This window comes from Triticum dicoccoides, chromosome 5B (genome assembly GCF_002162155.2).
Source record: "Triticum dicoccoides isolate Atlit2015 ecotype Zavitan chromosome 5B, WEW_v2.0, whole genome shotgun sequence".
NCBI classification, from domain to species: domain Eukaryota; kingdom Viridiplantae; phylum Streptophyta; class Magnoliopsida; order Poales; family Poaceae; genus Triticum; species Triticum dicoccoides.
Genome location: NC_041389.1, coordinates 172,751,771 through 172,778,829, shown reverse-complemented (window position 1 = coordinate 172,778,829; position 27,059 = coordinate 172,751,771).

The following is a 27,059-nucleotide window of genomic DNA, read 5'->3' as shown; positions in this document are numbered from 1 at the left end:
CCAGGATGCCAACTCAAGAGGAGGCATTTGAGTATTTCTTGAAGAACAAGCAGGAGCAGCTTGGTTACTTGATAGCATCAACACTGAGGATTGAGAAGGGACTGGCCACCCTCACTCAGAATCAAGAGAGCTTGGAGAGAATCATGGAACTCAAATTCCATGACCTTGATGTCAAAGTAACTCAGATTCAGTCAGTGGTAGAGTAGCTGCAGGATGACATGCAGGAGAGGCAGGGCAAGACTACAACTAATGTGTTTGCCAGAGTGCCCAGAGCCCAGAGGTCAGTTGCAGTGCCTGTGACAAACACTAGAGCAACATCTTCAGCACCAGCTACTGCCCCTTCAGCTCCAGTGCAACCAGCTCCAGCATCAACTCCAGCACCCTCTACTTCAACTGAAGCCTTCGTCCTTGGAGTTATCCGGACACCACCACCTGAAGATCAAGCCTGAGAGTCGATCTAGCACTATGCATTTTCTATGAACTTTTTGGTAACTTGTTGCCAAAGGGGGAGAAAAATGTATAGATCATAGGCTTCGAGAGAGAGAGAGTGTTGCTTTTGTTCTCTCTTGCTTTATTTGGTGGTTAAACTTGTTTGCTTTTGATTGCCTAAGATACTATGCTTGTGAGACATTGATGATCATGTGTTTGATCATAAGCTACACTTATGCATGTTTGATGATATTATCTTATCTATCCTATGTGATCATTCACTTTGCTTGGTGATGAGTGCATGTATTCAATTTTTATTATTTTGAGCGCTCCACCAAGATGTATGTGACATGGAAGAGTAACCCATGAGTCTAATTCATTGTGCATTTGCAGTCCAAAGCAAATCTTGAACTATGCAAAAATTTAGGGGGAGCTCTTGCTTATCACATACTTCTCAAAGCGACGATGTTGTTAAATCTTATTATCATTTGTTGAAGCTTTGATCTATATGTTGTCATCAATTACCAAAAAGGGGGAGATTGAAAGTGCAACTATCCCTAGGTGGTTTTGGTAATTCATAACAACATATAGCTCATTGAGCTAATGCTATTCCAAGACTATTATTTCAGGAAAGCTCAATGAATGGCATGGCATGGATGATGAAAGTGGATCCCTCAAAATACTAAGGACAAAGGATTGGCTCAAGCTCAAAAGCTCAAGACTCTTCATTTTACATTTTAGTGGTCCAAGATCACATTGAATCTATAGGAAAAGCCAATACTATCAAGGAGGGATGAGGTGTTGCTTAATGAGCCTCTTGCTTCATGTGCTTAGTGATATGCTCCAAAACCCTCAACTACTTACTCACATCCACAAATGACCTAAACCCAAAGCCAAAATCGGTCACACCGATTCTTCCTATCCGGCGCCACCGATTCCAAAAGTCATAGCCACTGCCACAAACCCTAAGCAAATCGGTCTTACCGATAGGGATCTCGGTCTCACCGAGATGGGATTGTAATCTTTCTGTTTCCCTTCGTAACGTTTTGGTCTAACCGAAGTGAGCGATCGGTCTCACCGAGATTGCAATGTAAACTCTCTGTTTCCCCTTTGTAACATTTCGGTCTCACCGAAAAGAGCAAATCGGTCCCACCGAGTTTACCTCACCAACTCTCTGGAAAGCTTATTACCAAATCGGTCTCACCGAGTTTGTGTAATCGGTCTTACCGAGATTACGTTATGCCCTAACCCTAACCGAATCGGTCTTACCGAGTTGCATGTCAGTCCCACCGAAAATCACTAACGGTCACTAGGTTTACTAAATTGGTCCGACCTAGTCTGTTGAATCGGTCCCACCAAGTTTGGTAAATTGTGTGTAACGGTTAGATTTTGTGTGGAGGCTATATATACCCCTCCACCTCCTCTTCATTCGTGGAGAGAGCCATCAGAACAAACCTACACTTCCAACTTACCATTTCTGAGAGAGAACCACCTACTCATGTGTTGAGGCCAAGATATTCCATTCCTACCATATGAATCTTGATCTCTAGCCTTCCCCAAGTTGCTTTCCACTCAAATCTTCTTTCCACCAGATCCAAAACCTATGAGAGAGAGTTGAGTGTTGGGGAGACTACCATTTGAAGCACAAGAGCAAGGAGTTCATCATCAACGCACCATTTGTTACTTCTTGGAGAGTGGTGTCTCCTAGATTGGCTAGGTGTCACTTGGGAACCTCCGACAAGATTGTGGAGTTGAACCAAGGAGTTTGTAAGGGCAAGGAGATCACCTACTTCGTGAAGATCTACCGCTAGTGAGGCAAGTCCTTCGTGGGCGACGGCCATGGTGGGATAGACAAGGTTGCTTCTTCGTGGACCCTTCGTGGGTGGAGCCCTCCGTGGACTCGCGCAACCGTTACCCTTCGTGGGTTGAAGTCTCCATCAACGTGGATGTACGATAACACCACCTATAGGAACCACGCCAAAAACATCCATGTCTCCAATTGCGTTTGAATCCTCCAAACCCTTCCCTTTACTTTCTTGCAAGTTGCATGCTTTAATTTCCGCTGCCTATATACTCTTTGCATGCTTGCTTGAATAGTGTGATGATTGCTTGACTTGTCCTAAAGTAGCTAAAATCTGCCAAACTCTAAAATTGGGAAAAGGTTAAGTTTTTAATTGGTCAAGTAGTCTAATCACCCCCCTCTAGACATACTTCAAGGTCCTACAGTGTTACATGCTAGATCGATGTGGCATTGAGTCGGGGTCCTGACAGCTTTGGTATTAGAGCTTGACTGCCTGTAGGATTACCAAGCCAAACTGGTCGAAGTCAAGTCTAGAAATTCTTTAGTTATATAAGGGAATTGATTGTGGGATGGAACGTAAGGCTCTTTTTACTACTTATACCTTATGCCTTCTGATCTGAGTCATCTTATCTTTCCTACGGGGTTAAGGAACTAGGCCTTCTCTTCTTTCTATTAGGATCACGTGTTGCTATTCGTAGACTTAAAGAATTGTTGGACTTAAGCCTCGGTTCAGTTCCTACTACTTCCGTATGTTCATAGCTGGTCTCAGAACCTTGATATGGTGATGTTGAGTGGTTATGCCACCATTTGCAGGATGTCTCAAATCTTTTCGAGCATTTACAGCCGTTATGCTGTCCAAGTCATCCCAGGTTTCTAAATAGTCTGATGCATATGCAAATCCCTTCTTTTCGTTCCGATGTCTTTTTAGGCCAGGCTAACCACACTAAATTGCTAAGTTGAGGTACTCTGTTGCCTCGACATATATGTTGGAAATTATTATTATGACCCTAGGTGTCTTAGAGTACCACCTAGTAAGCTAGCCATGATTTGTGTTTCCAGTGTGATGACTCTGGCCATCATTCCCGAAAGCATCTCGTGATGCCACTTAGTTAGTAGGCATTCTATTCCTGGGTCTTTGAACCCGAGATTCACCCTACTTACCTCATGTTGTTAGTGTTTGCTCGTTCCTTTAGGTTATTAGTAACCTTTGCATTAGTCCTCGTGGTCCGTGGTATTTGCTTCTTCCAATACCATGAACTATTTATGGCAGAAGTTCCTCGTTGAACCGAGAGATCACAACGAGAGTGCTCTTGATGAGTTCTCGATTCTATGTTGATACTCTGCCAGCTCTACCTTCTGCATGGGTTATCCGGAAGAAACCTGTTGAACTTTGTTCGACATGCTAATCCATGCATCCACAACTCAGAAAATCATATGTTCTTTTGAGTTGTCCCATTCTAGTTGTCTTCCGACCCTCGTCTATCAATTGATAGTCAAGAGTATGTGTGCATTCATTCGTCGATGCCTATTACTCTTGTGGTCCGTCAAGCCATTCTATTCTGGGATGACTAGGAGAAACAAACTTCAGTATCTCATCCATTTCTAGGATTGGATCAAAGTAGTTGTACTTCGCAGATCAAAATGCCAATCCAGCTTTTGTTCTGTTCTACCTTGGAGTATCACCCTCTTTCATAACAAGAGTATCGTGAGAATTGCACACCCTCTTATGAACTCTTGATATAGTGATACTTCTCGCCCTCATTATCCATTCCTCGGCTCCCGTGTTGTTGTAACCGGAATGCCGACAAGTGAATCATGGTGTGTGAAGTCAATACTCCTAGCAACTCTGTTGCTTGGTAGTTAAAGGACAAAAAATTCATTCTTAGCGTGCTGATTATTGAATCATCATTCTAAGATAGATTGTGCTACCTAGTCCTTATTTCCGGTGCACTCCTCGATCAATGAGTTAGGATTGTGCCAGTCCCTCGCTCTTGTGATCATATCGTCTTGCCCTGAAAAGCAAGATTATTCTCGAGCTTAGTAGCATATTGGTGGCTCGTGATTTTCCGATTATCTTCCCGGAAGTATCACCAGGTTGTCCCCCTGACCAATGTGTTGAGCTCGTGATCAAGTTGGTTTCTTGTAAACCAACCTTCTCCAAGAATCTGTGCAGGACACCCCTGAGCTAGTTGGTTAAGCTAAACAACAACTTGGAGAGTTGGAAGATAAAAGCTTGTCCGATTTAGTTCATTTTAAGGGATATCTTGTATGTGTGTTGAAGAAAGATGGTATTTTCATCGATTGACCCTCGTGATCAGTTAATGGACCTATCATCGTATCCAATCTTTGATTCGAGTATGGGCTATCCTGAAATCAAATCAGAACCAACGATATTCGTAATGTTGTCTTACTCGTGGTTGTTTCTTCGAGCATACACCATTATATCTTTTGGGTCTGACCAATGCTATCACCTTGTTCACATAACTGTGGAATTCCATTTATATGGAAACCTAGATGAATTGTTGTTGAGCCCATCGACAACATCCTTATCTCCTCCATGATTTTGTTGAACATTAAGCTAGTGTTGGAAACTTCTATAAGCATTGTCTTCATGTTCCATTCATGAAGCATATGTTCGGATGAAAGAAGTGACCTCCTCTAATTCATGTGCATTTGATTCAAGTTGCCGCCGTGAATTCGAGAAAGTCAATGTTGCCTCCTCTGGAATCATCCCAAGTCAGTCATGCATGTGCGAAGTATGCTATGGTTTGACAGGCTCGCTACCTCCATTCCACATGTATCTCCTAGTACACCAAGCCACTGGCTGATTTGTTCAAGGACAAGAAGTTACTTCATAAGAGCTCATCATGACTTATGTTAGGACTTCGTTATCCTTGATGATGGTTCCCAACCTGAACTCGCTAGTGTTTTATTATAAGACTACTATGTGGTCATGCTTGTCTAGGACAGCGTGTTCACATGTATGTAGCAGAAACAACTCATGTTTTGGAGCTTGCTATCGTAGTTCATTTCCCAAGAATCTCGCAACGTCATCTCGTCGGTTTGTGTTGCAAACTTTCATTTCTCTTTTAGACTTGATGAGTCTGGAATATCATGTTACCAACCAGATCTGAATCTCAGGCAGATATGATGGTTGGAACCTTTCCAAGATCTATGATGTAGGTCCCGACAAGGTTGATGTTCTGGCCGACACACCTAGCCGGAAGATCTATCATTGTAGTATCTTGATTGACCAAGTCGACCATCTTCTCCATGAGGATTTCGATTGACTTATTATAGAAGTTGCTCCTTATGGATCCTTTGTATTCCAAAGTCCGACCTTTACTTGATGGCCATGTTGATGCTTTAAAGCATGATCGTGGTACCTAGAACGTCAAGGAGAACATTAGAAGCGGAGTGCTAAATGTCGATCCTCCAGATTTTGTTTCCTTGGCGTCATCAAGGTAAAATCTGAGAAAATGTTGCCCTTCTCTGTACCTGCATCCTCCGTCGTTATTCATCATGGTAGTATGATGTGTTGCCAGCATCCTCGACACGGATGTTGGTAATACCTTGATGGGTATGGAAATGCTCAAGTTCTTGAGAGCACGCACAAGCACTAGGTGTTATCATCGGCACTAACCGGGATTGCTCTCAGTTTCCTCAGTCATGCTATAACTTTTCAAACAGTGGACCCACTCTCTACTGTTGAGCTTCTCCCCAGTTACTAAAATCACCCCTTGTGTTGTTTTCAACAAGATAATCCACATCATCCATTCTAATCCGGGTATGCCATTCTACCGAACTTCTCCAAACGATCGCTCGAGATTTTCCCTAGGCTGGTATAGAGAGTCTCAATGATCTCTATATCAAAGGTAATTCTTTTTGCCACTTAAGGTAATAATCTACGAATCACCCACCTCCAGGATGTTCCGCTGTGGAATCATGGCAACTCAACTCCTCGCGATGTTGACAACCGTTCACCACCCTTTTAAGCGTGGAATTGTTGTCTGCCTAGTGAACCCTCATCATTTGTTCCACTCCATCCCTCTAGATGTGTGTTTCGTGTCTCAGCTCGAGTGATGTTGCTATGTCTCATTCCGTGAGTTGATCCTAAGTTGTTCGATCTTCGAGAAGATGGATCCTTCTACAGTCTCCTTCTCCTCTCGTTGTCATGTTGGCTGGAGTTCTCAGAGCAAGACGACAAGACAAAGATGGTGATTGAATCAATGTTCATTTGAAGTGAAACCTGGATCGTGAAGATTGCGTTAGTTGCGTTTCCCCTTCATCCTACCCTACGCTTGAATCTCGGGACGAGATTCTTGTTTAGTAGGGGTGAGTTGTCACATCCCTAGCTTCTGGCATTGCACTAGGCTAACTTCATGTGTGCATCATGTTTAAACTTTGAAAGAAACTTGAAATGGGGATGTCCAAACCCTAGTACCAAATGGAATTCAAATAGGTTCAACCTAAAAATATTTTCAGTGAATCCAAATAGCTTTCAAAAATGTTCATCATTTCTGGCAAATGCTAGAATCCATAACCAGAGGTGTTGCACATTTCTCCATGACATATTTGGTCACTGAATTAAATCATATGTACTTTGCATTCGGGCATTTAAATGCTATTAAATATTTTAAATGCTCAAATAATCATAAACTAAAATGTTTACTGTTGTATATATCCTAAACAGTAGCCATTATTAGTTTCGTGATTTTTGGATCTATTTCAGTATTTTAAATAAAGTCCTAAAGACTGAAGAATAATAGAAAACAGAAACAATAAATAAAAGAGAGAGAGAGAGAGTTAGTACCTGGCCTCACTCGTGCAGCCCACCTGGCCGGCGCAGCTGGCGGCCCAACCCACCACCGCCTCCTCCCCTGTCGTCTTCCTCCTCTGCCAGGAGGACGAGCGCGTGCCCGACGCGCGCAGCCACACGCCGGCCACCTCCTCCCTGCCTGGCTGCCTCCTCCTCCCCCTGGATGCCTCTCGCAGCGCCACGCCACCCCCTGGACCTCTCTCACTCTCTCCCGTGCTCCTACTCTCCTCTAGCTCTCTCCCTCGCACCACCCGAACGCGCCCGCCGCCGCCGACATGCACCACCGCGGCCACCGCCTCCCCCTCGCTTCCCTGACCGGCTCAAGAGCTCCGCCTCATCGCCCTAGACCTTATGCACTGATCCAAGCGACGCCAGAAGCCCCAAATCGCCGTCCCCGCCGTCTTCTTCAACCTCGGTCCGCCGAGATCGCCATCGCCGCCCCACTTGCTCCGGCCCCTCCCCAAGCTCGCCGTCCGCTTCAACCGACTCCCCGTGAGCTCCTCTTCCTCCTCCCCCTTCCCGTTCTCGCTCTCAAGCACCACAGCAACCGCACCGAGGTCAGCCGCACCCGCCGCCGCCACCGCACGTCGCCGTCGTGGCCACAACCACGTTGGATCGATTCCGAGCATGTCATCGTCTCCGCCGCACTCGCACAAGCCCGTAGCACTCCCCACGCACCTTGCCGTGCCCCCTAGCATCGGAGCCGACCTCATCCGAACTCCGGCGACCGCCAAGGTCATCGCCGGCGACGTTTCCAGCCACCCCAGCACCGCCCACCGACACCACTCGACGCGCGCGAGCTGCAGCTCCACGTAGCCGCTCTCCGCCGTCGATTTGTTCGCTGGAGGAGGAAAGCCGCACCTCTCCGCCGTCCCTGGCCCTGCCGGCGACGAGCCCCGGGTCAAGTCCGGCGAGTTTGACCCGGTTTGACCCTAGTTTGACTCCCCCTGAGTCACTGACGAGTGGGCCCAGGCCCCAGCTAATCCTAGATTAGTTTTTAATTAAGTTTAGTTACTCCACTGACATTTTTAGTTAGTAGTAGTTTAACACTAATTAATTTAGATTAGTTAGTTAGTCACTGACGTGTGGACCCCACACGTTAGGTTTGACCTGGACCCGGTTTCGTTGACCTGCTGATGTCACACTGACGTCAGGCTGATGCAGTAAATCATTTTCTGGATTTATTCTTTTTAGGAAATTCCAGAAAATATCCCAAACTTCTAAAAATCATAGAAATTCAACCGTAACTTCAAATGAAATAATTTATATATGAAAAATTATCAGAAAAATCCAATCTATCCATCTGTACCATTTTCATACATGTTTGAACAACCTAAGATTGCTGTATTTGGCAATTTGCATAAATGGCATTTGAATAATCACATATGGAGTTTGAATTTGAATCTTGTATTCAAACCAACTTCATTTAATCTGTTGCTAGTTGCATTAGCTCAAATCACAGCATATTGCCATGTCATGATCATGCATCATATTGTGCATTGCATTGATTGTGTTTCTTCCTTGTTTGTCGGTGTTTGTCCCCTCTCGATAGACGTGGTTCCGACGATTATTTGATGACACCGATGGAGAACTATATTATCTTCAGAAGTGCTAGGCAAGCAAAACCCCCTTGCTCATTCCGATACAATCCCACTCTCTCGCTTCTGCTCTCTTTTATTGCATTAGGACAACAACGACTCATGTGTTACATGATGCGGTAGTTGAACCCCTTTCCTCTGCATGACCTGTCATTGCCACAGTAAATAGATGAAACCCACTAGCATGAGTAGGAGTTGTTTGAGCCCTGATGTGCCTACTCATTCATGCTTGTTTGTCATGCCTGCTACTGCTTAGAGTTGAGTCAGGTCTGATTCATCGGAGATGAATCGGAGGTGTGTGAACATGTCCTACTATTGAGAGCTAAGTGTGTGAACACGATTTGGTAAAGGTAGCGGTGAGAGGCCATGTAGGAGTACATGGTGGGTTGTCTCATTGCAGCTGTCCTCAGGAAATGAGTTCTGTGTTTGTGATCCATGAACAGCTACTACCACACATTGGGTTCCGGTAACTCGGCCCCTCTCGACTTATTAATCAACCTGATCTCTGTCCAGGAGTTGCAACTAGTTTCTGGTGTTTGTAGGTAGTGTTAGTAGTCTACCAAGTGGCACCCGGTACAGGTGGGCTTGGGACAGACTAGGCACAGTAGCCCGGTGTACCAAGTGGCACCCGGATGGTGGGCTTGGGAACCCTGCACACATCGTTTGGGGCCGTGAGCGACACCCCGGCCGGATCTCCTTGCAGATGGAACCCGAATAGGCGATAAACCTGGATGAGAGACTTGTGTGGTTAGTCAGGTCGTGGCCGACACCCTCGCTGGGCTTCCGCTTGAAGGTTGCCGAGTACATGTAGTGTAAACGGCAATAAGTGGTGAGAGCGTGTGTGAAGAAGTACACCCCTGCAGGGTTAACATCATCCATTCGAATAGCCGTGTCCGCGGTAAAGGACTTCTGGGTTGCCTGTACAGTTCATAGACAAGTGAAAGTGGATAGTCTAAAATACGCAAGATAAGCGTGAGTGCTATGGATGGCGTTCTCGTAGGGAGACGGGAGCGGATCCATAGTGGTGTATTGATATGGTGAATATGTGGACTCGTGTGCGCCACCTCAAAAGAGTTACTTGCAGTCGTTGTTTAGGATAGCCACTGAGTCAAAGCTGGCTTGCTACAGTTAAACCCCACCATCCCCTTTGGTGATAATGATGCATATGTAGTTAGTTCTGATGTAAGTCTTGCTGGGTACATTTGTACTCACGTTTGCCTATTTTATGTTTTTGAAGGGAGACTTCAGTCTCACTAGTAGTTCCATGTGAACTTCGACGTTTGGCTTGTTACCTCAGCTACGATCTTGTGCCCTCGGCGGGATCTGGTAGATAGTCAGGCTTCTCAGCCTTTTTCATTTGTAGATGTCTGTACTCAGACATGTTAAGCTTCCGCTTGTGCTTTGACTTGTATGCTCTGAATGTTGGGTCGAGAGACCATGTTTGTAATACCTCGCTCCTCGGAGCCTATTGAATAAAATACTTGAGTTGTAGAGTCATGTTGTGATGTCATATTGTATTTGCACATATTGAGCATATTGTGTGTATGTTATTGAAATGCTTGGTATGTGTGGGATCTGACTATCTAGTTGTTTATCCTTAGTAGCCTCTCTTACCGGGAAATGTCTCTGTCGGTGTCAAAACCGGTGGATCTCGGGTAGGGGGTCCTGAATTGTGCGTCTAGGCGGATGGTAACAGGAGACAAGGGACACGATGTTTTTAGCCAGGTTCGGGCCCTCTCGATGGAGGTAAAACCCTACTCCTGCTTGATTGATATTGATGATATGGGTAGTACAAGAGTGGATCTACCACGAGATCAAGGAGGCTAAACCCTAGAAGCTAGCCTATGGTATGATTGTTGTTGTCCTACGGACTAAAACCCTCCGGTTTATATAGACACCGGAGAGGGCTAGGGTTACACAGAGTCGGTTACAATGGTAGGAGATCTACATATCCGTATCGCCAAGCTTGCCTTCCACGCCGAGGAAAGTCCCATTCGGACACGGGACATAGTCTTCAATCTTGTATCTTCATAGTCTTGGAGTCCGGCCGATGATGATAGTTCGGCTATCCGGACACCCCCTAGTCCAGGACTCCCTCAGTAGCCCCTGAACCAGGCTTGAATGACGACGAGTCCGGCGCGCATATTGTCTTCGGCATTGCAAGGCGGGTTCCTTCTCCGAATCATTTATATAAGATCGTGAACACTAGGATAGTGTCCGGCTCTGTAAAATAAATTCCACATACCACCGTAGGGAGAATAATATTTACACAAATTCAATCTGCTGACGTATTTTGTGGCGTGACGTCACCCCACAACCAAGCTTTTACTCGAATCGTTTTCATTATACCACCTCAGCGCGTTTAGCGAAGTGGTTTCCTTGGCACGTCTTGTCGAAGCAGAGATCGTGTTCCCCTTATTCCGGGATTCCCACCAATACGGACGTGGGTAACCCAACCGCGCCATTGATTGTGGCGCTTGGGAGATAAGCGAGTTTTACCAGGCCGGTGGGGACGCATAGTTTCGTCCGCCCATATATAAGGGGATAAGGATCCACCTCTTTTACCTACGCCTTCTTCCTCCTTCGCTTATCCATCTCCGCGCACTCGAGCTCCAGCGCCCAAGTCCGCACATCTCAGCTCGACCTTCTCCAGCCATGTCCGGAGCAGGAGGCAAGTGGATGGCCCCTTCTGTTATGGAGGGGCACATCAAGAATCTGCGCAGCGCCGGATATCTGTCCAGCGACATCGTGCACCGGCTCCCCGACGAGGGGCATCTCATCCCCACCCCCGGGCCCCATGAGAGGGTGGTATTCCTTCCCCATTTCCTCCGCGGACTGGGCTTCCCACTCCACCCCTTTGTCCGGGGGCTCATGTTCTACTACGGCCTGGATTTCCACGATCTGGCCCTAAATTTTATCCTCAATATCTCGGCGTTTATCGTCGTGTGCGAGGCCTTCCTCTGCATCCAGCCCCACTTTGGCTTGTGGCTAAAGACCTTCAATGTCAAGCCGAAGGTTGTGAAGGGCAGCCAAGCGGAGTGCGGAGGCGCCATAGTGGTCAAAATGCCCAACATCACCTGGCTCGAGGGTGCCTTCGTGGAGTCCATCAAAGGGTGGCAATCAGGGTGGTTCTACATCACCGAGCCGCGTGACCCTAAATGGGTAGCGGCCCCCGAATTCAGATCTGGCATCCCCATGCAGCTCACCTTCTGGAAAGAGAAGGGCCTGCTATGGGGTAGTTCGGAAGAGCTGACCGGACTCCAGTCCTGTCTCCAAACCCTGGTGAACAAGAAGCTCAAGCTTGTCAACGTGATCCAGGTTATGCTCGTCCGCCGGATTCTCCGCTGCCAGCAACAGGACTTCAATTTCTGGGACTTTGATCCGGCACAACACCGGACCTTGAGCGGGCTCTTCGACACTACGTACAAAGAGGCCTGGAGGGTGCTGTTCAAGGGCGCCGAAGCTCCCGCATCCGCTACCGAAGATCGCGGATTCAGCTCGCAGCGTCCGGCTGGCGAGGTAAGCCATGTCATCCTTTATGCGACACTTGCTTTTCATGTTTTGACCTTATGCGGGATCTAAACTCCCAATGCCTTTAACAGGCCTGGCAGACGACGTCCGGACAGGTTAACTGTCCGGCTCCCCTTCCAGAAGACCCAGCGGATGCCCGTTTGACAGGGCTGCTGGTCCCGGCACTTTACATAGTGCTGGAGAAGAAGGCCAAGAAGAAGGCCACGGGAACCCGAAGGAGTTCCCGGCGTCAGGTGGTATCGGACTCATCGTCCGATGACTCCGAGGCGGACTCCTCCCACGAGGACGAGGATGAGGAGAAAGAGGCCTCTCCCCAAGCGGGGGGAGAGAAGAAGAGGAAGGCCTCCCCAATGGGGGAGGCCGAAGGATCCAAGAAGGGAAGGACCCTTCCCCCGGACTGTTCCGCCAACGTCGGCGACGGCGATGGGGAGTGGCCCTCAAGGGCCAAGCCCCTGGCAACATCGTAAGTATCCGGACTCCTAGATGATTGATAATTTTTCTTTTTGTCGCATGGTGTCTCTCTAATGCCGCATACAACCCTGTAGTCCGCCCAAGGACGATCTTCCCGCTTCGTCGAGCGGGTCCTTGGGTACGTCGGATATGGATTCTCTTCCGACTGCCTCCACCCCCCGTGATGCTGACGATGCCGAGGTGGGATCCCAGGAAGGGACCCACCAGTAGGAGGAGGCCCCGGAGGTGCCGCAGGGCAACCTCCCGGACTTTATACCGGATTCCGCACCGGAACCTGCTGTGGTTCCGGAGTCCGGCGGGCGGCCCCTTCATAAGAAGGGCAAGACTGTGACACCGGCGGCCTCCGTCCAACCGGAGGCGCCGGATAACTTGATGGAGGCGCTCGATGGCACTTCCATCGAAGAAGAACACCGCACTGTCATGAGTGCGGTGATTCAGAAGGTTCATCTTGCCAAGAGCGGGCTGACCGAAGCCTGCAGCAGCCTTCTAATAGGCTTTGAGGTAAGGTTTTTAAGATATGTAATATAATACCGCATAGACAGTAGCCCCTGATGCTCGGTTCGGTGTTCGGAAAGAAAGGCCGGACTGAGGATCTAAAAAGATATACGCAGGAGTCTTAACAAAAATATGTCAATATGGGAATGCAGGCTGCGCTGCTGACCTCTGCCGCACTGACTGCGAAGGTCAATACCTTGAAGCAGAGCCTCGAGCGGTCCGAGAGCGAGCTCGGCCGTGCCAAGAAGCAGCTCAAGTACAAGGAAGGTGAGTAACACCGTATTAAAGTTGTACCTTACAGAAAAGGATTTGGTTGCAAGAGAAATAACAAGGATAACATGGGTACTCCAGGGGCCATGAACGAGGTGGCCACCCTAAAGGAGGCGGTGTCCGCGACCGAACGCAATGCGGCCGCGGAAAGAGCCGAGCGAGAGAGGCAGGAGGCGCGGGTGGCGGAGGTACAGCAAGAGCTCCAGGCTCTCATGGAAAAGCACGAGAGTTTGGAGCATGACTCGAAGACTCGAGAGTCCAAGCTTGCGTCGGCTCTTGAGAGTGCCAAGGCCGCTAAGGCCGATGCCCATAAGGCCCTCCAGAAAATCGAGGATGTGAAGAAAATAGCGGCGGGTAAGGCATTCTTCATGCAAAGCAAGCATGTTAAAGTGAATTACCTGTTACTTACCCGAATTCGGAGCTCTCCAGGAGCGTTCGCAGATCTGCCTCGCAGCGTGTCCGATGCTGCCGTTTTCTACAGAGCCGAGGAGGGGAGCTCGACGGAGAAGGTATTCTGGTCTCAGTATGCTGAGGCCGGACATCTGGTGCCCCTTAGCGACCAACTGAAGCAGCTGGTCGAGCTCCACAAGGTGGCCGAAGAGGCCATGAAGGGCCTTATAGTTCAGCTATGGCCCCAAGAGGCCATGCCTGGGAGCTACTTCAGCCTGGTGCGGCGGCTGGTGGATGCGTGTCCCTGGGTTGAAGTCATCAAGCACTCCGCCTGCATTGAAGGTGCCCGTCGGGCCCTTGCCCATGCTAAGGTGCACTAGGGCAAGATGGATGCTGAGAAGCTTGTGACGGACGCGCCACCGCCGGGCAAGGAGTATCACACACCCGAGATGTATTATAAGGGTGTCCTGAAGGGTGCCCGCATTATTGCGGGTGAGTGCTCCAAAGATGTAATATTTGAGTAAACTCGCATTTTGTTATCCTGTGCGCTGAAAACTTTGTTCGTATGCACTAAGCAACGCTTGTTAATTTAAAATATTACCTTCTATGCGGCCGTTTATCAAATCTGAGAGATGGCAAGTCGTCGGCTTCAGCCCCCATGCCACGAGTGCTGGGGTGTTTGGGATAAACTTGAGCGCTCTTGTTCCCATTTTTGGGTCCATCTAGGGAGGCGTTCAACACAACGAACAAGGCAACCGGACTTATAGTGCTTGAGCACTCTCACTTAGCCATAGAATTCTATAATTTTAAATTTCGGCGAAGCCCCTAGTGTTCGGAAGGCCGAATTCGGGGCGCTATCCATGCCTGGACCGAACAAGGCCAGTTCCTCGCTCTAAGCGGCATAAGTCTTTAGGGACTCGAAAAAACCTCTCGAACAGCGACAGGCTCTCGCCTCATCATGACGGTCAGTTTTAGCTTTCTCCACTGAGGCACTCGCCCAACTCAACTGGGGCGCAATCGCAGTGGTTCTCCCAGTGCTACCTTAGCCGATACAACGGAACGTAAGGTACCAAAACATGGGAGCCAGGCAAACCCAACTATTGACCCAAGACATGATTCGGAGCCGATGCATATAATGCTATAAGTTCGGGGTGCCGCACTTGTGAAAGTGTTCGGACTAATCACACCATAATCTGGGGAACTTTAATCCCCTGGTGTATTTGGCCGTACCGAAGTGTACGGAGGCAACATGTCATAAATGAACATATGTATAAGGGAGGAATGCAATTACAAGCAAAATGGCGATGCATTGTTTATTCAAGAAGTACTGCCATGAATGCGGAACGATACAAATAGTGCGGTAAGCAAGGGATGGGACTATTAAACATGTCCCCCCTCCAGGGGTAGGCTGCGGAATGGTGTATAAAACAGATTTAATGCTCGTAATGGAGACCACCTGGATACTCATCGTAGCCTTTCTCCTTCCCTGGCTATTGCATCGTGAGTTCGGCAGGTCTACTGCCGGACAGGGCCTCTGGTGAATGGAGTTCTGTGGGTAAGAAAAAAGAAAAATAAAAAGGAAAAAGATGACACAATTGGGAGCCCCTGGTGTGTTTGAACCGCACTCTGGGCCTGTCGTGGTCGTGCCCCTCCCCCTATGCCCATGGTATCTCCAGAGCGTAATGATGTACGCGAAGGACCAATCTTGCAATTTTGCAAGGGCTGGGGCTGGGGCTGCATTGCTACACATGCTCGGAACGTGCCAGGTGGTCTTGTTGTAGGTTACTCCGGGCGCGTTTAGCCGTGTCTGGTCGCTTAACGGCCAGACTCGAGAATTGCCTTAAGAGGCTGCACTGTACTTCTGCCGCGAGAGCCGCTGTATGTTCCTCCGTTCAGAGAGAGCGTTCTGTGTTTCCGTTGACCGTGATGACTCCTCGAGGGCCTGGCATCTTGAGCTTGAGGTATGCGTAGTGCGGCACCGCGTTGAACTTTGCAAACGCGGTCCGTCCGAGCAGAGCATGATAGCCGCTGCGGAACGGGACTATGTCGAAGATTAACTCCTCGCTTCGGAAGTTATCCGGGGATCCGAAGACCACTTCCAGTGTAACTGAGCCTGTACAATTGGCTTCTACACCTGGTACGACGCTTTTGAAGGTCGTCTTTGTGGGTTTAATCCTTGAGGGGTCTATGCCCATCTGGCGCACTATATCCTGATAAAGCAGGTTCAGGCTGCTGCCGCCGTCCATCAGGACTTTGGTGAGGTGAAATCCATCGACGATTGGGTCTAAAACCAATGCGGCGAATCCGCCGTAGCGGATGCTGGTGGGGTGGTCCCTTCGATCAAAAGTGATCTGGCAAGAGGACCATGAATTGAACTTTGGGGCGACTGGCTCCATCGCGTATACATCCCTGAGTGCACGCTTCCGCTCCCTTTTGGGTATGTGGGTTGCATATATCATGTTCACCGTCCGCACTTGTGGGGGGAAACCCTTCTGTCCTCTATTGTTCGGCGGCCGGGTCTCTTCCTCGTCATCGCTATGCAGCCCCTTTTCATTGTTTTCGGCAACTAACTTGCCTGCCTGCTTGAATACCCAACAATCCCTGTTGGTGCGATTAGCTGGCTTTTCGGGGGTGCCGTGTATCTGGCAAGAGCGGTCGAGTATTCGGTCCAAATTGGACGGACCCGAAGCAGTTCTTTTGAATGGCTTTTTCCGCTGACCGGGTTTGGAGCCTCTGAATCCGGCGTTGACTGCCGTATCCTCAGTGTTATCGCCGTTAACGCGGTGTTTGCTCTTGTTGCGATGCGACCTGCCATTGCGGTCCTTGGTATCCGGACTCCCAGAATTTTTGCTGAGGTTGTTACTGCGGGCTAGCCAGCTGTCCTCTCCCATGTTGAAGCGGGTCATCAGTGATGTGAGGGCTGCCATGGATTTCGGCTTTTCCTGTCCTAGGTGCTGGGCAAGCCACTCATCGCCGATGTTATGTTTGAAGGCTGCGAGGGCCTCTGCATCCGGACAGTCGATGATTTGATTTTTCTTTGTTAAGAACCGTGTCCAGAATTGTCTGGCCGATTCGTCTGGCTGCTGAATTATGTGGCTTAGGTCATCGGCGTCTGGTGGTCGCACATATGTGCCCTAGAAGTTGTCAAGAAATGCGGCTTCCAGGTCCTCCCAACACCCAATTGATTCTGCTGGCAGGCTGTTAAGCCAATGCCGAGCTGGTCCTTTAAGCTTGAGTGGGAGATATTTGATGGCGTGAAGATCGTCACCGCGGGCCATGTGGATATGAAGGAGATAGTCTTCGATCCAAACCGCGGGGTCTGTTGTGCCATCATAGGATTCAACGTTCACTGGTTTGAACCCTTCGGGGATTTGATGATCCATTACTTCATCTGTGAAGCATAGTGGGTGTGCGGTGCCTCTATATTGGGCTATATCACGACGTAGCTCAAGCGAGCTTTGTCTACTGTGTTCGGCCCGGTCGGAGTTGTTGTATCCGGCGCGACGGTCGTCGTCACGCATCGTGGGGTGCCCACGCGATCCGTAGATCGATCTTGATTGTCTTGCCTTATCCTCCAATATGTCTCGCAAGTCCGGCGCATTCTCCCGTGGCTTCGTACTTTTCGAGTGATGCCGGGGTACGGTTCTAGTGGAGGGGCTAGAGGCCTCTCTGTCGCGGCCACGAGGTGGTCGGTCAGCCGTATTGTGTGCTGGTGATGCAGGTTTATATGCCTCCTCCTCTAATCGGGGGAGCAGGTTACGTTCGGGGTAGCTTTTGGAGGGGCGTTCGAGTTCATGCTCTTCGGCCGCGAGGACTTCAGTCCATCTGTCGGCTAGCAGATTTTGATCAGCTCTAAGCTGTTGCTGCTTTTTCTTGAGGCTGTTTGCCGTGGCGATAAGCCTGCGTTTAAAATGCTCTTGTTCGACGGGATCCTCAGGCATGACGAATTCGTCGTCGTCGAGGCTTGCCTCGTCTCCCGAGGGAGGCATGTAATTATCATCCTCTACCTCTTCGTCTGCCTCTCTCTCATGAGGGCTGGCTTCTTCGTCCTTCTATGGTGAATTTTGCTGGAGGGGGTTTTCTTCGGCACTGTCTGGGGTGTTATTGTCTCTGGTGCCGGAATCTCCATTCTTGCTGTGGTGGGATTTAGAGCGGCGCCGCTGACGCCGGGTTTAGGCTGTTTCTTGGAAGGATCCTCCTCCGCTGTTCCATCGCCCTTCCCATCCTTTGGGGTGTCCAGCATGTATATGTCATATGACGAGGTGGCTTTCCAGTGCACAGTAGGCGCTGGTTCTTGGTCGTATCCGGCATCGTCGTCCATACCGTCGATGTCTTCGGAGTCGTAGTCTAGCATGTCGGTTAGATCATCGACAGTGGCTACAAAGTGGGTGGTGGGTGGGCTTTGAATTTCTTCGTCGTCCGCATCCCAACCGTCCTGACCGTGATCCGGCCAGGGCTCTCCTGATAACGAGAGATACTTTAGCGAATTCAGGATATCGCCGAAAGGCGAGTGCTGAAAGATGTCCGCGGCGGTGAACTCCATGATCGGCGCCCAATCAGATTTGATTGGTAGGGGCGCAGGAGGTTCGGAGTCCGGCGAGGAGTCCGACACCTCGGAGTCACGAGTTTCACAAGGGACAAGGTCGGTATTCGGCTCCATCGCCGTAGATGTAGCAGCCCCCGAGGCGGTGTCTAGCCACCCATCCTCGATCTGCACAATCGGCTCCAAATTAAGGGTCAGAGCGGACTCGTGTGCGGCCTCCAGGACACTGTCCGACAACAGAGCTAAATCATGCCCATCGAGACAGTGCGGCGCGCTCGGCTGTGGCTCGAATCCGTCGAAGATCAAGTCTCCCCGGATGTCAGCCGTGAAGTTCAAACTTACGAATCTGACCTGGTGACCAGGGGCGTAGCTTTCAATCTGCTCCAGATGGCCAAGCGAATTGGCCCGCAGTGCAAAGCCGCCGAATACGAAGATCTGTCCGGGGAGAAAGGTCTCACCCTGGACCGCGTCGTTGTTGATGATCGAAGGAGCCATCCAAACTATATGCGACGGCACAGAGGAACTCTCAATGAAAGCACCAATGTCGGTGTCAAAACCGGCGGATCTCGGGTAGGGGGTCCCGAACTGTGGGTCTAGGCGGATGGTAACAGGAGACAAGGGACACGATGTTTTTACCCAGGTTCGGGCCCTCTCGATGGAGGTAAAACCCTACTCCTGCTTGATTGATATTGATGATATGGGTAGTACAAGAGTGGATCTACCACGAGATCAAGGAGGCTAAACCCTAGAAGCTAGCCTATGGTATGATTGTTGTTGTCCTACGGACTAAAACCCTCTGGTTTATCTAGACATCGGAGAGGGCTAGGGTTACACAGAGTCGGTTACAATGGTAGGAGATCTACATATCCGTATCTCCAAGCTTGCCTTCCACGCCAAGGAAAGTCCCATCCGGACACGGGACGGAGTCTTCAATCTTGTATCTTCATAGTCTTGGAGTCCGGCCGATGATGATAGTTCGACTATCCGGACACCCCCTAGTCCAGGACTCCCTCAGTCTCCTAGTGCTTCCACTGAGCCATGGTAGCTTGCTACTGCTCCGGAACACTTAGGCTGGCCGACATGTGTCCTTCTTCGTTCCTGTGTCTGTCCCTTCGGGAAATGTCACACGATGAATACCGGAGTCCTATTAGCCCACTACAGCCCGGTTCATCGGAGTCCTGCTAGCCCAGTGCTACAGCCTGGATTCACTCATTGATGACCGACACGTTCGATGCTGGGTCATGGATGCCTATCCCTGTAAGTTGGTGCCACTTTGGGTTTACGACTAGCCATGTCAGCCCGGGCTCCTTATCATATGGATGCTAGCGACACTATCATATACTTGTGCCAAAAGGTGCAAACGGTCTCGGGCAAAGGTAAGGCGACACCCGTGGGAATACCGTGCGTGAGGCCGCAAAGTGATATGAGGTGTTACATGCTAGATCAATGTGGCATTGAGTCGGGGTCCTAACAAGAGGCCCCGGGCCTCTTCCCAAATATTGAGCGGGAAGGGCGCCAACAACGGCCATTTCAAAGGGGAACATCTAGTACAAGTTATCCTGACTAAAGTTGGTCTTCTTCTGCCAAAGGCACTAGCGATGACGCCGTCCTGGGCTCCACGGTGACCTCCATCCTACCGCACTGCTGGTCTTGGTCTCGTTGCACTGAAATGGCAACCTTTGCTTGATGCCTCGGTACTCCACGCCTGTGCTTGCCCCCTTTGCACCAAAGAGGAAACAAGGACACTGCGCAGGCAGGCGCCCGCCTGGCGGCCACCTGGTCTTGATCGTCATGGCTTGCGTCATGAGCACCTCGCGAGGTACCCTGCCTTGATCTCTCCGCCTCCTCGCAAGCCTGCCTGTCGAGGTCGTTCCTGTGGAAGTCCTATGTCGTCCGCCCCATGAGGCTTGGCCCCTCGCAAGGGTCTTGAGTCTTGTGCTGATGAAGATGGGCCGCACCGGCCCACCACTCGAGCCACGCCGCAGGCCGCAGGCAGGCAAGTCTGGGGACCCCCATTCCTAGAACACCGACAATCATGTTATGTGTACTACATGTGATCACATTTTTGCATTGTACATGTAGGTGCATTCTTTGCACTGCATGCATTCTATTTGTGCACTTCATGTTGATCTATTTTTCTTGTTTTTTCCCTCTTACATATTTATTTTCTAATATACGGTGCACTGTTGTGTTAGTTCTGTGTGTACTTCATTCATTAGAATGCAGTATTGCATGTGCCCACATTTTACACTACATGCATTCTATTTGTGCACTGCATCTTCATATGTTTTGTGCACTACTCGAATCACATACTTTATGTGCACTATAGTATGTTCTAATATTTTGAACTCTAGTTTTCTAATTGAAATAAAGTTCTTCATAATGTAACCAAAGTTCATCATTACAAGCCATTCTGGATGACAAGTAAACTAAGTTCAGCGACAGCAAATGATCACAAGCAAACTAACCATACATAAGCAAACAACAGAAAGCAAATTTGATGATAAATCTAAAACGACTCCAGCATTGTTGGCTCTTGGCTGGCACCGTGTGCTTCTTCACCAGGCATAGTCTCCCTAGTTGCTCCTGGCACGCTTCTCAGGGTGCTCCTCCTTCTCCAGCTTTGCACGGCGAAGCCTGTCCTGGGTGAGGGTGATGCGGTTCCATATCTCGTATGCTGCGTAGGCATCCTTTGCCGCATACTTGATGTGCCTCATGGATAGAGGTAGGTTGGCCCAGTGCATGTGTTCTTCGTCGGTGATCTTCTTCTTCATGTTGTTGTAGTAGTCGTCGATGAGCATGCCAGAGACGTTTGCAAGGGAGTCCAACTCCTTGGTGGCTTCGGGCACCCTCCACTCCTTCTAGATGTCGTCAAAGTTGGCGACCTCTAGATTGACGCGTTCTAGCCTAGTTTTGTCACCGTCGATAGAGAAGCCAGCAAAGGTGTACCTGGGGTCAGTGAGGAAGTTGTCGAAGATGGTGCACCTTTTAGCAGTGCTCAGTTGGAAGAGGATTACCGGCTGAGTCTTGCCGATGGAGAGTTGGATGAGGGTGGGTTTCTGTGTCGCTTCAGGCTCATTGTTGTACTCGAGATCAATCCCGACAATATTGTGGCGCTGGAGCCTGAGGTGGCGCTCGTACTATGCGAGGGAGATCGCCATCTGTTTCTTGTTGTTGGTGTGGATGACGTGCAACTTGGTGTTGCCGTGGGCATCCACCTCCCTGTACTCGTTGGAGAACGCCATCGCAGGCAATAGGGCTTGGTGTTTTCTATGGAGATCGATGTGATGGAGCGATTTGGTGGCAGCGCAATGGATGCTTGTGTTTTTGTGGATGAGAAGAACTTTGGCAGGGGTCTGAATTTAAGGGCGGGAGCGGGTGGGATGGCCACATCGGATGAACTCCACGATCTCGCTGATGATGCGGTTGTGCAGATCGTGAGTTGGTGTTGCATTTGTGATCGTGGGTTTGTGGCGATGGAACCGCTCAGATTGGGTGGCTGCATGCGAATGTGCATGTTTTCTTGACGTGGTTTCATTTTGTTTTTCATCAGTAAAATTTTTTAACCACCACTTTCTATGTGAACGGGCTTTTGTCACGTTTATATGTAATCGTACGTGTTCCTGGAACTGCATTGCTTATAATACCACACTGCATCGTCTAACAAAAAGAACTGCATAGCTTATTTATTCATGTATGTATTCCGAAACTATATTGCTTATGATACCGCACTGCTTCGTCTAACCAAATGCACTACATTCATCAGAGCTATGTACTGCATCTGTTTTTGTGTGTACTTGCTGCAGTCCTTGGCACGGGAGGGGGGGTTGGGGGGCCCCATTTTTTAATTTGTTGTGATACTTGTTTGAAGGTAGACTTTTTTTGGACGCGTTATCTTAACACGCGCATTGTTTTTGAATTTAACTTTTTTTCGATTTGCATGTATTTATTTGTTTTACTGATTGAACTTCATTGTTATTCAGAGCGAACTGCACCCTGTACTAATTTCTTCGTTTCAATGTAGTCCGTCTTATTTGGCCGGGCTGTTTTGGGCCGGCCCGTTAGATGTAACCCTTTCCCACGCGGGCCTCGTATGTGGCCCTCCCAGGCGATCCCATCGCGGCTGGTTCTCTGTGCGCTGTGCGTGGGCGCTAAACGTCTAGTCCCACCTTGCTCGCCGAGAGTGCGCCCTACCTGTTTATAAGCCCCGGCGAGGCAAAGGTCTCGAACTCCTCTCGTTACTTGTTTCGATGCTTATACATGGCGCTCGCTGCTCTATCCTCTCTGACTTGTGGGCCCATGTGTGCCCGCCCCCATGCATCGTGGCTCAGAACGGACTCACCTATTATGGGCGCAGACTTACTACGAGACTGGCTGGGGCCTGGTTGCACCTGGGTGGTAATTTTTTAATGTATTTTTTCCTCTTATGTATTTTTCTAATATAGGGTGTGCACTGCTTAGTAACTCAGTTTTGCACTGCATTCATGATGATTGTGTACTCCATGTGCACACATTCCGCACTATATATGCAGGTTCATTTTTTTTGTGCACTGCATCCTGGTCTAATTTTTTTATTGTTTTTCCTCTTACGTATTCTTTTCTAATATACGGTGTGTACTGTTTTCTTAGTTCTGTGTGTACTTCATTCATCAGAATGTTGTAATGATATGTGCCCACATTTTGCACTACATGCATTCTATTTGTGCACTACTCGAATCACATACTTTATGTGCACTATAGTATGTTCTAATATTTTGAACTCTAGTTTTCTAATTGAAATAAAGTTCTTCATAACGTAAGCAAAGTTCATCACAAGCCATTCTGGATGACAAAAAAACTAAGTTCAGCAAAAGTAAATGATCACAAGCAAACTAACCATACATAAGCAAACAACAAAAAGAAAATTTGATGATAAATTTAAAACGACTCCAGCATTGTTGGCTCTTGGGCGGCACCGTGTGCTTCTTCACCAGGCATAGTCTCCCAAGATGCTCCTGGCGCGCTTCTTGGGGGGGTCCTCCTTCTCCATCTTTGCATGGCAAAGCCCGTCCTGGGTGAGGGTGATGCAGTTCCATATCACGTACGCTGCGTAGGCGTCCTTTGCTGCGTACTCAATGTGCCTCATGGATAGAGGCAGGTCGGCCCAGTGCATGTGTTCTTTGTCGGTGATCTTCTACTTCATGTTGTTGTAGTAGTCGTCGATGAGCATGCCGGAGACGTCTGCAAGGGAGTTCAACTCATTGGTGGTCTCGGGCACCCTCCACTCCTTCTAGATCTCGACGAAGTTGGTGACCTCTAGATTGATGCGCTCTAGCCTGGTTTTGTCACCGTTGATGGAGAAGCCAGCAAAGGTGTACCTGGGTCAGCGAGGAAGTTGTCGAAGACGATGCATGTTTCAGCGGTGCTCAGTTGGAAGAGGAGTTCTGGCCGAGTCTTGCCGACGGAGAGTTGGACAAGGGCAGGGTTCTGTGTTGCTTCGGGGTCGTTGTTGTGCTTGAGATCAATCCGGACGATCTTGTGGCGCTGGAGCCTGAGGTGGTGCTCGTACTACATGAGGGAGATCACCATCTGCTTCTTGTCATTGGTGTGGATGACGTGCAACTTGGTGTTGTCGTGGACCTCCACCTCCCTGTACTCGCCAGAGAATGCCATCGCCGGCAGTAGGGCTTGGCGTTTTCTGTGGAGATCGATATGATGGAGCGATTTGGTGGCAGTGCAATGGATGCTTGTGTTGCTGTGGATGAGAAGGCCTTTGGCAGGGGTCTGAATTTAAGGGGGGGGGGATGGCTGCATCGGATGAACTGCACGATCTCGCTAATGATGCGGTTGTGCAGATCGTGGGTTGGTGTTGTGTCTATGATCGTGGGTTTGTGGCGATAGAACCGCTTGGATTGGGTGGTTGTATGCGAACATGCAGTTTTTTTGGCGTGGTTTTATGTTATTTTTAATCAGTAAAATTTTTTAACCACCACTTCCTGTGCGACCGGGCTTTTGTCACGTTTATATGTAATCGTACATGTTCCTGGAAGTGCATTGCTTATAATACCACACTGCATCGTCTAAAAAAAGAACAACATTGCTTATTTATTCATGTATGTATTCGGAAACTGTATTGCTTATGATATCGCTCTGCTTCTTCTAACCAAATGCACTGCATTCGTCAGAGTTGCGTACTGCATCTGTTTTTGTGTGTACTTGTTGAAGTCCTTGGTACGGGAGGGGGGGTTGGGGGCATTTTTTTATTTGTTGACTCACGCATTATCTTAGCACGCACGTTATTTTTGAATTTAACTTTTTTACAAACTGCATGTATTTATTTGTTTTACTACTGTACTTCATTGTTAGTCAGAGCGAAGTGCACCCTCTGTCGTGGTTCTAAGGCTGACAGTAGAAAGGGGGTAGGTATGGAGAGGCAAGATCTCAGCTATGGTGAAGGTGTACACACGAGTTTTACGAGTTCAGGCCCTTCTCGGTGGAAGTAACTACCCTACGTCTTGGTGCCCGGAGGCGGTCGATTGGATTATATGTGTGATGTTACAGAGGGTGTGAACCCTTGTGCCAGTGGAGGGGGTGGCTTATATAGAGTATGCCGGGGTCCCCATCACCCTCCATTACAAGGGACTTAATGTACATAAAGTGGGGGCGTTACTGGTAACGCTAGCCTTAAGTGTTGTTAATGACCTTAAAGACTACGAGTGAACGCCTGCCTGTTGTAGCGCTGAGTGACTCCTAGTCTTCAGGAGGTCGAGTGATTCTCTGGATGGTCAAGCGACAGTAGGTAGGAAGACTCCCGAGTGACATGATGTCGAGTGGATTGCACTCGACATCTTCGACTGGGGGTCTCATGCTGCCTCTTGAACTTCTTGTCTTCTAGGGTAGTGACCTTGGGTAGGACGTATAGGTCAGGCCTATGACCCTACCCCAGGTCTGTATCCTCATCAGTAGCCCCCGAATGGATTAAGGTTCGAGTGGAAAGTAGGTTGGAGTTGAACTTGTTCTGAGCCTTGCACCTTCGCGAGCATTTTCTGCAAGATGGAAGACTCGCGTTGGTGCTTCAGCGTCGATTCAGTCGCCTTGATCCATTCAGAGAGTCGTCGACTGAACTTGTGGCGTCGTCTGCCGAGTGCTGTATTAGAGTGCAGGATCTTGGGCGCGATTGAGTGCTGCGTATCCCGGATTTTGCGGGATACGGAATTTCGAGGAAGCGCGCAGGACGGGGAGTGCCGAAGCGGGCGGAGCGGATAAACAGTGATGCCTCGATTTCTGCGCCGCCTTTTTCACCACGTACGTTGCGCATGACTATTGCGGGATTTGACAGGATTGCCTTGTCCCACGTGTCAGTCACTCGGAAGCAACCCTTTATAAGGCGACGGGGCTGAGGCGTCTGCACTGTGCACGCCCGTTCCTCCTCCTTCTTCCTCTGTTTCTCCACCGCACCCAGCTCTTCCGCTCTCGACGCTGCCGCTCCGCCACCATGGTGAACGACAAGACAGCGGCGCTAGAGCGCGCAAAGAAGGCGAAGGGGACGGCGAAGGGCAAAAAGCAGAACCGCAGGTCGTCATCGCGCGCGGGGCTGCTGCCGGGCTGGATCCAGGGTGATTGGATCCGGTCTTCGATTTGGCAGGAAGATCTGGACGAGCTGGCGGAGTCCGGACTGGTCGCCAAGGGAGCGGCAAGGTTGCCGGAGGGGGAGATGGAGCCTCAACCTCAATCGGGTGAGTGTGTACTGCTCGCCACCCACGTCAACCGGGGCTTTTCGCTTCCTCCGCACCCCTTCTTCCGGGGATTCTTGAATTTCTTCGGTGCCCAACTCCACCATTTTTCTCCCAACACCATCACGTATCTGGCCGCATTCATGTCGATGTGTGAAAATTTCTTGGGGTGTCGACCGCACTGGGGTCTTTCCAAACATATCTTTACCATCCGATCCCAGTCGGTCAAAAAAGCAAAGTCGAGTGACTCAAAGACCAATGTCATCCAGATGTGTGGGGGTTTAGGTATGCAGAAAAGGCATAGGAGTTCTTTCCCCGCTATAACTCTCCCTGAATCAGTTAGAGGCTGGTAGTCGACCTGGTTCTACTGCCAGGACACCGCAGCTCTAGGTCAGTCGACCGGCCTCCCCCACTTCACATTCGACCGCGTTCAAACTCCTTACCCACTCAAAGTGACTGCTGCTGAGAACGTGGAGACGAAGATGTTGGTGGAGAAAGTGGTCCAACTTATCAATGAGGGTGTCACCGGCTTGGACCTGCTGGAAGTGTTCCTCAGTCGACGCATCCAGCCTCTCCAAGCTCGTGATCATCCTATGTGGCTGTACTCCGGACCTGAAGACACAACTCGGGTCCACCTAGAGGAAGTGTTGTCTGAGACCGTGCCATGTGGTTGAGGTGTATCACAGGAAATCAGGACAACCCCAGAGGATCCAGGCGAGTCATCCCTTTGAGAGACGACAATCCGCCCGACAAGGTATGCCCTTTTATTCCGACTGCCTAGCGTGTATGTTCCGACTTCACTTGATGTCGACTGACTTTTACTTGACTTTTTGTCTTGTAGGTTCTTACCGAGATGTATTTGATGCCCAACGGCGAACAAGATCTAGAGCAGGGCCAGGAGGGAGAGGCCAGCGCAGAATAGAGTGGTGACTGGGAGTCTTCCGATGAAGGGGAGGAGGAGGAGAGCGAGGAGTCGGACAACGAGGAAGAAGTCGACTCG